Source organism: Ursus arctos, unplaced genomic scaffold (genome assembly GCF_023065955.2).
Source record: "Ursus arctos isolate Adak ecotype North America unplaced genomic scaffold, UrsArc2.0 scaffold_5, whole genome shotgun sequence".
Taxonomy (NCBI): domain Eukaryota; kingdom Metazoa; phylum Chordata; class Mammalia; order Carnivora; family Ursidae; genus Ursus; species Ursus arctos.
The window spans coordinates 64,201,444-64,217,242 of record NW_026623067.1 but is presented as its reverse complement, the minus strand read 5'-3'; the positions used below and the strand labels follow the sequence as shown (position 1 = coordinate 64,217,242).

General features: G+C 41.4%; 1 protein-coding gene across 3 annotated transcripts in view; it reads right to left on the bottom strand.

Annotated features, from left to right (window-relative positions):
- The window catches only part of RASGRF2 (Ras protein specific guanine nucleotide releasing factor 2), a 233,099-nt gene that overhangs the window by 189,383 nt on the left and 27,917 nt on the right, over positions 1–15,799 (bottom strand). Inside the window, exon 1 of one of the 3 annotated variants that reach the window (XM_044384086.3) lies at positions 1,319–2,144. The exons of the other annotated variants lie outside the window; for them this stretch is intronic. The gene's annotated coding sequence lies outside the window, so the exon portion shown is untranslated. Of the gene's footprint in view, positions 1–1,318; positions 2,145–15,799 lie in introns of those variants that run through there. 3 annotated transcript variants of the gene reach the window in all.

The window sequence follows — 15,799 nt, the reverse complement described above, 5'->3', positions numbered from 1 at the left end:
TAGTGAGATGTGTCAATTTTTTTACTTCTTCTAAAGATACAAATGTACTCAGTAGTAATCATAGACCCTTCATTTTAATATCATATAATCATTCCTTCACAATGACAAAATTGCAACCTCTGAGCCACAGAAAATATTAAAATGGATAAGTCACCACAAGGTACTGTCCGGATGCTCCTTAACTATCCCTCGGTTGGTTTTTTTCCTTCATCAGCAATCATTTAAAACAGGTAGCAAATGTATGGCATTTCAATTATCATCTAGCTATGTTAGTAAATACTTTGATCGAAACATAGCACCAAAACTAGTATCCAAACACAAATGCAGGAAAGAAAAGCAAGTAAATAACTAGATGTATTGTGGGGGGTGGGGGGGGAAGGGGAGGGCAGGGTGGGAGAGAAGAAAGCCCTGAATACGAAGTTGACAAATTAGGTAACTACTCCCTCTATAAATGGAACTGGGCGTGAAATGCTAAAAATGCCACCTATATTTCCTCTGGTGAAGCAAAACGAGAAGGCAAAGTTGGTTGATACTGCTCTGAACAACAGACTTTCCACTGAACATACACAGTAGTCTGCCAAGTGGACTACTAGTGCAAAGGCATTTGCTAAAAACTACAGTGGTCTAGCTCCACGTGGAGGTGGCTCTTCATAGATAAACTTGACAGTTTCCATTTTCAGCTGAAATGCATGAACAGTTTCCACCCACTCCCTAGAGGTCACCAATCCTGTCACCATTCAAAAGGACACAGAAGACAAAGATCTTATTCAAACCAGCAGAGGGGGGGAAGCCCCTATTTCCCTTCCGTGTACACAGATTTCTAAGTGTCTACCACGTGGCCAAAACGACACTGGGTACTGTGTGTCCTTCAGAATGAGAAACTTTTCCTCTCAGCCCTCAAGGAAGTGACAATCCTAAAGGCAGGAAAGTCACCACTCAAACCCATCCTTAGTTCAGAGTATCCTTATCCTTGATTAGAATAATTGTAGAGAAGACTCGTGTAATAAAGACCAGCTTCATTTACAAATCTAATAAAAAAGACTGCTGCTGGAAGTCTATTGGCTGGGGAGCAATTCCATTTCCCAGAATGAAGGCATGCTAACAACAGAGAAAGAAAAAAGAAGCCTGTTGGATCTCAAATATCATCTCAATCTCAGTCTCTATAGAACAGTCCTAAACTGCACACACCCTTTAGTCTGGCACATGCTCAGTCTATTTAAATGGTAAATGAGAAAAAATAGAAAACTGTGAGAGCATTCACCGGTGCATGACTCGGCTATGCAACAATTCACCATTCTTACAACTCATGGATCCTCACGTTTGAAGCGCATCCTCTTCAGGCAGCAAGAAGCTGATGTCCAATTATGTTGTCCTGCTTTCATCCATTTGCCCAGATGATAGGGCGTCAGGTCTGCAGCTCTGTTTGAATTTGGTTGGCCAACAACATTACTGATTGTAGTGATCTGTATTTTGTGTGCCATATTGAAGAAATCCGAATTGAACAAAGCCTCTCTTTGATGAGTCACTAGCATGCAGAGGTGTGCAGAACACAACCAAGGCAAGCTACCCCACGAAACTTGCTGTATTCAAACACCGCTCCAACACCATCAGCACTGTCTGCATTGCTTTGATAAACCAGTATTGGGTAAAGTCAGACATGCCTTTGACGCTTGTACTTCTACCAGGAAAAAATCATAAGCTATTGCTAGGGACTTAGCATGAGAGCCTAATTTACAACATTACTTTTTAAAAATAAGTTGTTCAAAAGTAAGCAAAACCCCTATTTTTTCCATAATGGAAAAGGAAGTGTAAACTGAGGTCATAGCTCAGTTGGAACTTTCAACCAAAACAGGGACATGTACTCTCTTCAGAATAGCATCCACAGGGTAGGCGGAATTCTGACGTGGTGGCTCAGGGCTCCAAAAGTGAGTCTTCCTTAAGTCACCCCAGCCCAGGCATAAGGCACATGAATCAAGAAGTCATCTGCCCCTGGGGCGCCTGGGTGGCACAGCGGTTAAGCGTCTGTCTTCGGCTCAGGGTGTGATCCCGGTGTTGTGGGATCAAGCCCCACATCAGGCTCTTCCGTTATGAGCCTGCTTCTTCCTCTCCCACTCCCCCTGCTTGTGTTCCCTCTCTCGCTGGCTGTCTCTATCTCTGTTGAATAAATAAATAAAATCTTTAAAAAAAAAAAAAAAAAAGAAGTCATCTGCCCCAAGAAGTCACTTGCCCCAGCTGTTGCAATCCCAGCCATTCTGGGCCCAGATGTTCCAGTCCGCCATGATCCCAGTGGAGGCCCCAGACATTGTGGAAAAGAGAAGAGCCATCCCTGCTTTGGCTTTTCGGAATTCCTGACCCAAAGGATCTGTGAACATAATAAAAATAACTGATGTTTTATTCTTGTAAGATTTGGGCAGGGAGGTTGTTATGAAACAACCCCTCTCTGCTTTTCCCAACCCAGGGCACAGAGCTCAAGAAGTTTATCAGCAGGTCCAAACAAAAAAATTAAGCAAAAGAACATGTAAAAAAAGATAGAGGGCTCCTCTTTAAAGAAATTGAACTGAGGAGAACTTATTGACTGCTGAAAAGCAGTCGATAAGAATACATGGGTGTTCCCAGAATGAAAACTGCTAACAATTTTGGCTTTGGGGGAAGGTGGTTATGAGGGCAGTATGTGGTAGTGAGCTCCCTGCCTGATCACCAGAAAGTATAGATTGTCCCAACCATGTAAAAAGAGAGTCAGTCAGCCTTCCTGGTTCTTTCATGTTAAATCAGAATAGTGAACAAACCTCAGTCTCTGAATCTTGCTTCCTCCTGAAACCCTACGGCATCATTAAGACGTCAACAGGAAACAAGTAGAACCTCGGATTATGATAATTTTGGTTCTATTTACAAAAATGAGGGAAAGAGTGTGCAGTAAAGTGAGGGACTAGCAGTAGTGGGACTGTCACCCCTCTCCAAGATCAAAAAGAAAAAAGGAGTAAGTAACTAAATCAAGAAGGCAGAGTCTAAGAATGCTACCTTTTGATCTCTCCAAGATCAAAAAGAAAAAAGGAGTAAGTAACCAAATCAAGAAGGCAGAGTCTAAGAATGCTACCTTTTAAGGGGCACCTGGCTGGCTCAGTCAATACAACATGTGACTCGTGATCTTGGGGTTGTGATTTGGGGCCCCACTTTGGGCGTAGAGATTATTTAAAAATAATTTAAATAACTTAGGGCCCGCTTAGGGGTGCCTGGATGGCTCAGTCGGTTAAGTAGCCGATTCTTGATTTTGGCTCAGGTCGTGATCTCAGGGTCCTGGAATCGAGCCCCACATTGTGTTCTGTACTCAGTGGGGAATCTGCTTGTCCCTCTGCCCCTGCCCTCACTCATGCTTGCTCTATCTCTATGTTCAGTTGAAGAACATAGTCAGATGAGGCACCCTCACAGATCAAGTGTCCAGCAGAATGCATACACTGACTCATTCTCCCCACTCCTGTTCATCTTGGTCCCCCATATTAGCTGGACCCACCTAGAAGCCATCAGGCGTGGTAGCTTGCTGATGCAATCCACAGAGCAGAGAGTAGAGTGAAGAAGGGTGGAGACTGGGGTAAAGGGACATAGTAGAAGGCATTCTATGTCTCTCAATGAGAAAAATGAAAGGCAATAAGGAACTCCAGGAAGGGGAAAATGCAAAAGAAAGTTACGGTGCAAATGCAAAACCTACTAAAATGCAGCCAAATGTGGTGGGTACATTGGAAAAATAATTTATTTAAAATTATTTCTTGAGGACAAAAATGTGGCATTGAACCACAGAGAAAGAAATCTAACCACAGTATACTCCTGCATGCTGCAATGAAATCCACTTTCAGCTTTTGTCTTTCAAAATTCAACCTATATATAAAGCACAGATGACTAATTTCAGAATGTATATTTTTAATCATAATAACTTCACAGTAAAAGTGGGGTAGGAGAGGAGGAGAAAGGGCAGAAAGTAGAGAATGAGGAGGTACTGTTGAAAGTTAGTAAAACAAAAAATACAAATTTATAAATTTTATTGAAAGTTATGAAGTAGGAATATGGTAACTACTGTGGGAAGGTTACCTCAGGCTTTCTTTGCACAACACGTGAGCACCTTCCCCTGAACAAATAGCTCAGCAAACATGTCTTCTTATTCTGGTCATTCAAAACTCTATTTCAGCACCAGTTCTTATGCTATGTTCCTACTGTCATCTTACTATTTTAAAGGTGCAGCTGTTGTCAATGAAGAGATCAAAGCCTTGACAACTTTAAAGAGAAATACTTGATGATTTTCTTCTATGCTTTGGATCTCACTTTTGTATGAACTACAGAAATTGTTGCATTTTGTGACAAAACAAATGAGTTCATGATATGAACTATGAAGCTATTGCTGTTTTGGTGATTTCCCAGTTTAGCCATCTTGTCTATATAAACACGTCAAGCAAGTAAAATGGTTGTTTGGGCCTCCTGAAGATCATACGTTTTTGTTGTTGCTAGATTTGGCTAAACAAATTTCTTGAGATCAGGTTTCTGTAAGAGGGGTCTGGTCTTATATTACAAAAATCTCTTCAAAACAGATAAATTCCTATAAATATATAATATTCCAAAGCTGAATCAGGAAGAAATAGAAAATTTGAACAAACTGATCACTAACAATGAAAATGAATCAGAAATCAACTCCCCAAAAAAGTCCAGGACCAGATGGCTTCATATGTTAATACTAACAAACATTTAAAGAAGAGTTAAGACCTATTCTCCAACTGTTCCAAAAAATGGAAGAGGAAGGAAAGCTTCTAGATTCATTCTACAAGGCCAGCATTACCCTGATACCAAAATCAGATAAGACACCACCAAAAAAGAGAACTACAAGACAATAGCTCTGATGAATGCAAAAATTCTAACAAAATATTAGCAAACCAAATTCAACATACATTAAAAGAAATCACTCACTATGATCAAGTGAGATTTAATTAATTAATTTTATTTATTTATTTATTTATTTCAAGGGTGGTTCAATATTCACAAACCAACATGCTACATCACATTAACAAGAAAGGGGATAAAAATCACGATCATCTCAGTAGATGCAGAAAGAGCAATTGACAAAGTACAACACACATCTGTGATAAAAACTCTCAACAAAATAGGTTTAGAGGGAACATATCTTAGCACAATAAGGGCCATCTATGAAAAACCACAGCTAACATTATATTCAATGGTGAAAAACAGAGCTTTTGCTCTAAGATCAGGAACAAGACAAGGATGTCCACTCTCACCACTTTTATTCAACATAGCACTGGAAGTCCTAACCACAGCAATCAGATAAGAAAAAAAAAGCATCCAAAGTGGTAAAAAACAAGTAAAACTGTCCCTTTTTACAGATGACATGATACTATACATAGGAAACCCTGAAAACTCCATCATGAAACTACCAGAATAAATGAATTTAGTAAGTTGTAGGATACAATATTAATATACAGAAATATGGGGGTGCCTGGGTGGCTCAGTCAGTTAAGCGTCTGCCTTTGGCTCAGGTCATGATCTCAGAGTCCTGGGATCGAGCCCCACGTCAAAGCTCCCTACTCAGTGGGGAGTCTGTTTCTTCCTCTACCTCTGCCCCTCCCCTCTGCTTGTGCATTCATGCTCTCTCTCTCTCTCTCAAATAAATATACAAAATCATTTAAAAAAAAAGAAATCAGTTGCATTTTTATATAATAGTAACACAGTAGCAGAGAGAGAAATTAAGAAAACAATTCCACTTAAAATTGCACCAAAAATAATAAAATATGTAGGAATAAATTAACTAAGGAGGTGACAGACCTGTACTCCAAAAACTAGAAAACATTGATGAAAGACATAGAAGATGACACAAACAAATGGAAAGATATTCCATGAACATGGACTGGAAGAACCAATATTATTAAAATGTCCGTACCATCCAAAGCAATCTACAGATTTAACACAATACCTACCAAAATACCAACAACATTTTTCACAAAACTAGAACTAATAATCATAAAATTTGTATGGTACCCAAAAAGATTCTAAATAACCAAAGCTATCTTGAGAAAGAGCAAAGCTGAAGGTATCACAATCCAGATTTCAAGATATACTACAAAGCTGTAGTAATCAAAACAGTATGGAATTAGACCAAAAATAGACATATAGATCCATGGAACAAAATTGAGAGCCCAGAAATAAACCCACACCTGTATCATCAATTAATCTACGACAAAGGATACAAAATGGAGGAAGAATACAATGGAGAAAAGACAACTCTTCAACAAATGGTCCTGGGAAAACTGGACAGCTACATGCAAAAGAATGAAACTGGACCAGTTTCTAACACTGTACACAAAAATAAACTCAGAATGGTTTAGAGACCTAAATGGGAGACATGAAACCATAAACTCCTGGAATCTCTTTTACGTCAGTCATAGAAACATTTTTCTAAATACATCTCCTCAAGCAAGGGAAATAAGAGAAATAAACTATTGGGATGACACAAAAATAAAAACCTTTTACACAGCAAAGGAAACCATCAACAAAACGAAAAGGTAATCTACTGAATGGGAGAAGATACTTGTAAGTGATACATCCAATAAGGAGTTAATATCCAAAATATATAAAGAACTTATACAAGTCCACACTGAAAAAAAACAAATAATCCAATTTAAAAATGAGCAGAGGACATGAATAGACATTTTTCCTAAGAAGACATACAGATGGCCAACAGACACATGAAATAGAGCTCAACATCACTCATCATCAGGGAAATGCAAATTAAAACCACAGTGAGATATCGCCTTATACCAATTAGAATGGCTAAAATAAAAAACACAAGAAATAACAAGTGTTGGTAAGGATGTGGAGGAAAAGAAACCCTAGTGCACTGTTGGTGGGAATTAATTTGGTGCAGCCACTGTGGAAACAGTATGGAGGTTCCTCAAAAAATAAAAAATAGAATTACCATATGATCCAGGAATTCCATTACTGTGTATTAACCCAATGAAAATGAAAACACGAATTCAAAAAGATATATGTACCCCTATGTTTAGTGCAGCATTATTTACAAGAGCCAAGATATGGAAGCAAATATCCAGCCATAGATAAATGGATAAAGAAGAGGTGGTATATAGATAATAATAGAACATTACTCAGCCGTAAGAAAACAATGAAATCTTGCCTTTTACAACAGCACGGATGGATCCAGAGAGTAAAATGCTCAGTGAAATAAGTAAGTCAGAGGAAGACAAACACCATATGATTTTACTCATGAGAAATTTAAGAAATAAAACAAATGAACAAACAAAGAAAAAAAGACACCACCTCCCCCCACACACACGCACACACAAACCAGACTCGACTACAGAGGACAAACCGGTGGTTGCCAGAGGGGAGGTAGGAAGGGGGTGGGTGATATGGATAAAAGAGAGTAAGAGTATACCTCTCTTGACGAGCACTGAGAAATGTACAGAACTGTTGTACACCTGAAACTAACATAACACTGTATGTTAATCATACTTCAATTTTTTAAAAAGTCTCTCTACACTTAAGTGAAGTCATCGAGTATTTGATAGTCAGTAGTATCCTTGAGCATAGAAAAGACCCTGTGCTTGGTGACACATTCTAGTTTGTAGAGTCCATGGAAAAGTCTGGCCCACAAACTGGATGCCAGATGTCAGATGATGACGTCACAGCTTACAAAGAAGACTTCAGGAAGGTAAATTACTAACCCATCCTGTCTGCACCTGGAGCTCCTCATACCAGAGGGAAACCACAATCAGAAGCAACTTTTAAGGGACACCTGGGTGGCTCAGTTGGTTAAGCGTCTGCCTTTGGCTCAGGTCATGATCTCGGGGTCCTAGGATTGAGTCCCACATCGGGCTCTTGTGCAGTGGGGAGTCTACTTCTCCCTCTGCCCCTCCCTCTGCTTGTGTGCTCGTGCTCTCCAAAAAATAAATAAAATCTTTAAGGAAAAAAAAAAGAATCCACTTTTAACATCTCAAAGATGATTGTTTATAGAAGTACAAAGAAAGTCTGCTTGTGTTTGTAAATATTACTCTTAAGGGTGTTTTTTTTTTTTTTATATAACTTGGCTAAGAATGTTTTAACTCAATTAGCTGCCAATATAAAAAGTCCTTAGTTATAAAATCTTTATTGTTAGCTAATTTTTTCACATGCCTTTAGCTTTCAATTTCATGTTCTTGCCAGAAAGAGAAAACTTCCTTCTTAGCCTGCTTTGCTGAACCTGTGTACACGGAAGAAGCAAAACAGGCACTTACAGCTTTTTTCAAGTCTCTTGTAATGTCCTTCTGAGTTTTCTTTGTTAACAAAAATTGAGTTTTTAAAAAATTTTTTTTATTTATTTGAGACAGAGAAAGAGAGCACGAGCAAGGGGAGCAGCAGGCATAGGGAGAGGCCGACTGCCCGCTGAGCAGGGAGCCCGATGTGGGACTAGATCCCAGGACCCTGAGATCACGACCTGAGCCGAAAGCAGACACTTAACAGACGGAGCCACCCAGGCACCCCCGAAATTAAGTTTTTAACATCTCCTATCTATTTGGCTGTTCGTAATGAGACAAAAATGAATCATATCAAGGAACACACACCAGCACACACAAAATGGCAAACTTAAGTCATGCCTGGTACCCACCCCTGAAATTCATGGTTTATGTTGCTATTTTACGTAAAGGATAGTTTATTTGGTCCAAGAACTATAATGTCATTATTTTCTTCTTCGAAGTGCTAGTTTAATTTAAGGTATAAAATCAAAAGTAAGCATTTAAGGTTCCAAGGTCACCATCCAGGCAATGCTAATGGTGATCCATCTAACGACCCCTGCGAGGAAGGGAGAGGAGGTGGCAGAGTGGAGGAGGTAATGTGACGAGCAAAATCATCGCCTCTCACTGCACAATGTCAATAGACACTGTCAAGAAAGAGTGGTTTGGATATTAATTAAAACCTCCAGAAGAACTAAAGACAGAGACAGTTACATGCTGTAGGCTCTGAGAGGTGGGACTGGAAATGAGAGAGAGTGGGTGGTAGACTTGTCTTCTCATTTTAAACTGTTTTATACTACCCAGATCATTTTTGCCATGTGTATGTACTTAGATAAATATTATTAACTTGTATAAACATATACACGCAAATATATAATAAAACCCTACAAGACTTTTGGTAGAAATTGAGAAGCTGATTCCAAAATATAAATATGATTGTCTTTATATAAATTCTACAACAGGCAAAGCTATAGTGAAAAGCTCAGATTAGAGATGGCCTGGGGTCAGGAGTTAGAGAGGAGATCGACCACAAAGTGGCCCCAGTAAGGTTTTTGGGGTGATAAGAACATTCTATATTTTCATTGTGGTGGTGATTGTACAACTATGTATGTGCCCAAACTCGTGGAAATGTACACTCAGAATGGATGGATTTCATTGTATATAAACTATACGCCAATTGAACTTGTTGAAAAACGTACTAATTGTTTAAGACACTGGGGAAAGATCCACTATAATTCCCTCAGGGGAGTAAATTCCCATACTGGATTTCAGACCATAATATTTTTGTAGCAAAGCCGATTTTGCTTCAAGCTGTCATGTCAGTGAACACAAACTAAAAGGGTTGCTCTTCACTACAGAGGCTGTCGCATAGGCAAGGCCACAGTGCCATCTTGTCATCCGTCTGTGAGATTTATGGATCGGAACGTGAGGAGTGTTCTCTGACACAATAAGGATGAAAGCAGCAAGTGAAATTTTATGGTTTTCTTTTTGTCCTGCAGTCTAAAAACTATTCTCTCACAGAGCTCAGGAGGACCGGAACAACACATGCAGGAACGCGACAACGCCGTCAGCTCACCATTTCTGTTTTATTTCTTCGGCACTGCAGAGTTTGACTGTTGCCACTTACTTACAGCCCCTTCTTACGGTATGCTTTAGCTGCCAGCTGCCCTTTGTTCACTGAACCGTACCAGAGACCAGTCCTCTGTGAAGCCAGCCAGAGATGAGGTCCCTCACGAAGCTAAAACACGAAGACACAATTTCTTTACCTTGAGGAAAAAAACCCTAGTGTTTGTTTAGGAACATGAAGTCAGGGAAAGTGCTGGGTGTCTCTCATTTGCCTTTCTACCCTCTCCACTCTTCTTCCCCTTGCTCTGAGGCCCTGGAGGCTGAGATGTACGGAAACCCTCTGGCTTTGTATGGGTTTGGCCCACAAAGAGCGCCATCAGGAGATGGAAGAGGAAAAGAGTGAAGTGGGGTGGCCATTCCTCCAGCTCAGCTCCCTACCAGGATTGGACGCATCTCTCCACATAGTTCCCTAAAGCTAATCTCTACACTTTCTGTAAACACTTCCTCCTTTCAAGCTTCAAGTTTAGACGTGGCAATGGCGCCCTGCCTAGCTAGCCCTGGTCACTGCACTAAGCCCTGTTCGTTCCCCGGACCCTGTCATCACTGTTGTAAACAGTCTATTGATGTCACCTCAATTACTCAGTTTGAGAATATCAACTCTTACTTGCCAAGACCTTACAGAAGACTTTAGAGACAAAAAGGGAACTCAAGGATATATTTAAATCCTCTCACTCCTCAAATTAGGAAACTGAGCAATCAGTAGCAGCCACTGGATTTAATCTATTTTGTATATACTGTCCCTGAAATTAAAGTTGATGATTTTCTGCTAAAGAAAGATTGAAGTCACATATTTTCTTCCTTTTTAAAGCAATTTAACTTAACGATATTTCAAAATACAGCTCAGTTGGGCAAAATAATCCTCATAAAAGACTGCATAATGGGCACCTGCGTGGCTCAGTCAGTTAAGCATCTGCCTTCGGCTCGGGTCATGATCTCAGGGTCCTGGGATCAAGCCCCGCGTGGGGTTCCCTGCTCAGCGGGGAGCCTGCTTCTCCCTCTCTCTCTCTGCCCCTATCCCTCACTTGTGTGCTCTCTCTCAAATAAGTAAATAAATCTTAAAAACCAAAAAAGGACTGCATAATGGATAGGGGGCCCATACATTCCTTCAGATGTAATTGTATCACTGGAGGCAGCCAGAGAATTAGATATTTTGACTTCATCATTTGGAGCTGCTATGGAAAGGTCTTCACTAAATTATGCATATGCACGCCATCAGCCTGCATCGAAAAACCTTTTGAGAAATAGCCCCACAAAACACTCTACCATCTATTTGAGGAATGTTGCTGAGAATCTGGTTCAGTACACAAACAGTTTTCCCTGTAGAAGGTATTTTGTTCAAGTCTCAGTACCAGAGAAACTGTTTCACCGCAATTTCTGGGCCATCATGGATCCTACCACAAGCTCAGGAAACCTAGAAGCTCTCAGCCCTATTCGTAGCTCACTTCAAATCAGTGAACAGCATCTTCTAAGAAATGTGCTGACCCTACCCCAGCTTTCTTTTTTCCACTCCATCTCTTTATATATTTTATTATTTTTTTAAACTTTGTGGACTGCACTAAATACTGAATGTATATGTTCCCCCAAAATCCTCATGTTGAAATACAGTTCCCATAATTCCCAATGTGTACGGAAATGGGGCCTTTACAAGGTGATTAGATAAAATGGGTGAAGCCCTCAAGGATGGGATTTGTGCCTTAACAGACCTCAGAGAGCTCCCTTGCCCCTTCCACCATATGGGGACACAGCAAGAAGACAGCCATCCATGATCCAGGAAGTGGGCCCTGGCCAGACACCAAATGTGCCAGTGCCATGATCTTGGATTTTCCAGCCTCCAGAACTGTAAGAAATACATTTCTGCTGTTTATAAACTACCCAGTCTTTGGTATTTTTGATATAGAAGCCCAAACAGACCAAGACAGGCTGTATCAAATCCTTTTTGAAATAAGGCAGAGATGAAGATAATTTAGAATAAGCAAAAAAGGCTGAAAATAGTGACGTTTCTTTCCTCATGAAACTTAACCTTTATTTTCTCTTTTTTAAAGATTTTATTTATTTGAGAAAGAGAGAGTAGAAGCCAGGGGATGGAGAGGAGCAGAGAGAGAGAGAGAGAGGGAGAAGCAGACTCCCTGCTGAGCAGGGAGCCTGACTCAGGGCTCAATCCCAGGACCCTGAGATCATGACCTGAGCCCGAAGACAGATGCTTAACCGACTGAGCCAGCCAGGTTCCCCACTTATATTAAAACCTCCAGTAGTGCCTGGTGGCTCAGAGAGTTAAGCAACCCGTGGTTTCAGCTCAGGTCATGATCTCAGGGTCGTGAGATCAAGCCTCACACGGGGCTCCGCACTCAGTGGCAGAGTCTACTCAAGATTGTCTCTTCCCTCTCCTTCCCCTCTGCCCCTCCTCTGACCTGAGCTCGAGCTCGAGAATGCAAGAATGTTGGCAAGAATGTGGAAAAAGGGGAACCCTCTTACACTACACTAATGCAAACTGGTGCAGTCACTCTGGAAAACAGTATGGAGATTCCTCAGAAAGTTAAAAATAGAGCTATTCTACGACCCAGCAATTGCACTACTAGGTATTTACTCAAAAGATACAAACATAGTGATCTGAAGGAGCACATGCACCCCAATGTTTATAGCAGCAATGTCCACAATAGCCAAACTATGGAAAGAGCCCAGAAGTCCATTGACAATGAATGGATAAAGAAGAGGTGGGGTGTGTGTGTGTGTGTGTGTGTGTGTGTGTGTGTATACATATAATGGATGTGTATATATATATATATATATATATATATATAGTGGAATATTACTCAGCCATCAAAAAGAATGAAATCTTGCCATTTGCAACAATGTGGATGGAACTGGAGGGTATTATGCTAAGCGACATAAGTCAGTCAGAGAAAGACAAATACCATATGATTTCATTCATATGTGGAATTTAAGAAACAAAACAGATAAACATAGGAGAAGGGAAGGAAAAATAATATAAGATGAAAACAGAGAGGGAGGCAAACCATAAGAGACTTTTAACTGTGGGAAACAAACAGGGTTTGTTGGAGGGGAGGTGGATGGGGGGATAGAGTAAGTGGGTGATGGGCATTCAGGAGGGCACTTAAAGTGGTGAGCACTGGGGTTGTATGCAACCAATGAATCACTGGATTCTACCTCTGAAACTAAAAATAGAGCATATGTTAATTAAATTGAACTAAAAAAAATTTTTAGTAAATAAAATCTTTTTAAAAAGGAAATAACCATAAAGAAGCCCAAATTGGGATGATAACCTTTATAACTTTTCCTAGAACCAATTCCTTCCTATTTGTTGAAGAGTTTCTTCTCCTTTCACAAGTAAGACCTTGGCTGTATCTCCCTCCTACTCCTCTGCAAATTAGAACACTAATTTTTCACTTTATTAACCGGAAAAAAAAAAAAGTGGAACAGACACTAGACTACATTGGATGAACTTGCAGAAAGCCTCAAGATAGTCAATTCTCTGTGACAGTGTCTGACAGGCACGTGGCCACAGATGCCCCCAAGTGAGACAGGCAGACAATTCCTCCTGTAGCCTCAACACCAAAGGGGACACTCAGATCCAAGAGGCAGGGTCCTGCCAAGGATGAGACTGGCTGAGGATCTCAGCCTCTCATTCTGTGTGTGTGTGTACGTGTGTGTGCGTGCATCCATGTGCATGTATGTGCGTGACCATTCATGCACACAGAGAGGGCTATTCTTTATGTTAAAGGCAGTGAGGCTTCTCTGGTCCAGGGTGGGGGTTAGGAGCAGGAGCATGAGTGGATCAGGAAAGGCTGGGAAGCAGCGTGGCAGGTACTCACATGGAAGACTGTCTGCATTATGACTCCTATTAAATTTACCTGCCACAGCAGCACCTGCTTATCTAAGGGCCTCTTGCCTCCAGAATTCATATCGACATTGTTAGGTTAAAAGACACCTTTCCCTGTAAAGTAGCTATGTAAACTGCAGGTGCCCAAAATATTTCTGTAAAATTGAACATGTTTACATAATTTAAGAAGGAAAACATTTTAAAAATAAAAGCAACTATTTTTCTTTTGTATGTGTTATCTTGGGAACATATTCAATAGTTCAGAAAGTTCTTAAAATGTACATTCGTGGGGTACCTAGGTGGTTCAGTCAGTTATGCAGCTGGCTCTTGATTTCAGCTCAGTCATGATCTCAGGTTCCTGGGATCAAGCCCCGCATCGGGCTCAATGCTCAGCAGGAGTCTGCTTGAGGATTCTCTCTCTCTCTCTCTCTCTAATAAATAAATGCACATCAATATCACCTCAGTGATATAAAGCAAACAGGCACACCAGAAATGGCTCTATTAATAAAATAGAACAAATCAAAATATAAACAGGTATGTAAGGTGGGGCTTTGAGGTAAAACGGGAAAGAGGTGAGAAAGTCCTACTGATAAACAGAAGTTTGATAAAGTCCTTCTGAGCTTGTTAGAAAGGCAGGATCTCAGGCCTTGCCCACAATACATTGAATCTGCATCTGAAAGGACTCCAGGTGATTTGTAGGCCTCTGCAAGGTTTGAGAGGCCTTCTTCTAAGTCCCTGAAGCGTAGATATTCTATCAGGGAACATATAAATTAGGAGGGACTGATAGAAACCAGGAGTCTCAGAAATTTATAGTAAAGTGAAAATGAGGTTTTGATGTTTTGGGAGGTAATTTTTCTGCTCTAGTCTGATTTACAAACCCCTACAACCCACAAAAGCACCATCGCTAACCTAAGCTTATACAGCTCACCCCGTGGGAAGCTTCATGGACTAAGAACTCAGCACTTCTAACATACGATGACAATCTGAATTCTGCTCTTGCCCGAATTCATACCAAGGAATTCCCACAAAATAGAGTTAGAAACCACCATGATGAGGGGCATACTGCTCAGCCGGCCAGCCAGTCAAGCCATGGAGAGAAAACCCTCGCTGGAAAGTAGGAAGAGCCAACAACAAACAGGGACCCAGAGGGCCAGGGAACTCAGAGCTCGGCCTGGTGGAGGGGAGATATGGGGGACCCCCACAGGTACAGTCCCGTGACTGGGGAGCAAAGCAATGGCCTTCACAACCCCTAAGCCAGCCCATACCAAGCTTCCCCCTGGACGGCCAGCCCTGCTCAATAACAGAGCACCACTCCATGAAGAGCTCCTAATGTAAGCCAGCTACAGGGGGGAGAAGGCCCCCAGCAGACACGAAGCCCCAGCCTCACAACTCCTTTGGCCCAGCAATGGGGGTCCTGACCGCTTCCGGCTGGAGGTCCCTCCCCACTCCGTCTGTGGGCAACATGGAAGCGGAGGCTCGGGAGCAGTTATTCTCACGGCTCCAGGAATCGGCTCAGAGTTGGCCATGAAACTGGCGTGAGGGGTCTCACCCACTTCCTACAGAACCTGGAAGTCAAACCACTATTCCACAATACCTCCGTGCCTCCGTGCGATTTAGAAAACGGGTCTCCAGCTGGGCAGAAAAAGAAAAAACCTCTGGCAGCTGAAGCAGTAAAAGGACCCCTTTGGGTGACGGGGCCCTGGGCTCAGCAAACGGAAGACACCTGTGTGCTAAGAAAATGGCTCTCTTCTCCAAAGGACACAGCTCCCTCTCAACTGCCAGCATGCACATGTATGCAGCATTTATATACAAAACCATCTGCCCTCCCCACCCTGGCAGCCTCTATGGTGGGAGAGAAGAGAAAGGAGGAGTACAGAGGCATAGGAATCCCAGAACCCAATAAACAGTTGGGACAGAGAGTACCCTAGAAGGAAGGACCAACTCTCAGAGGAGTCGACCATCCCTCTCATCTCAGTATAACTCTTATTATAATTGTATTTTATCACGAAATGATGATGTTGAGTTTTATACATTGACTGATGGCGTGAGTAACTAC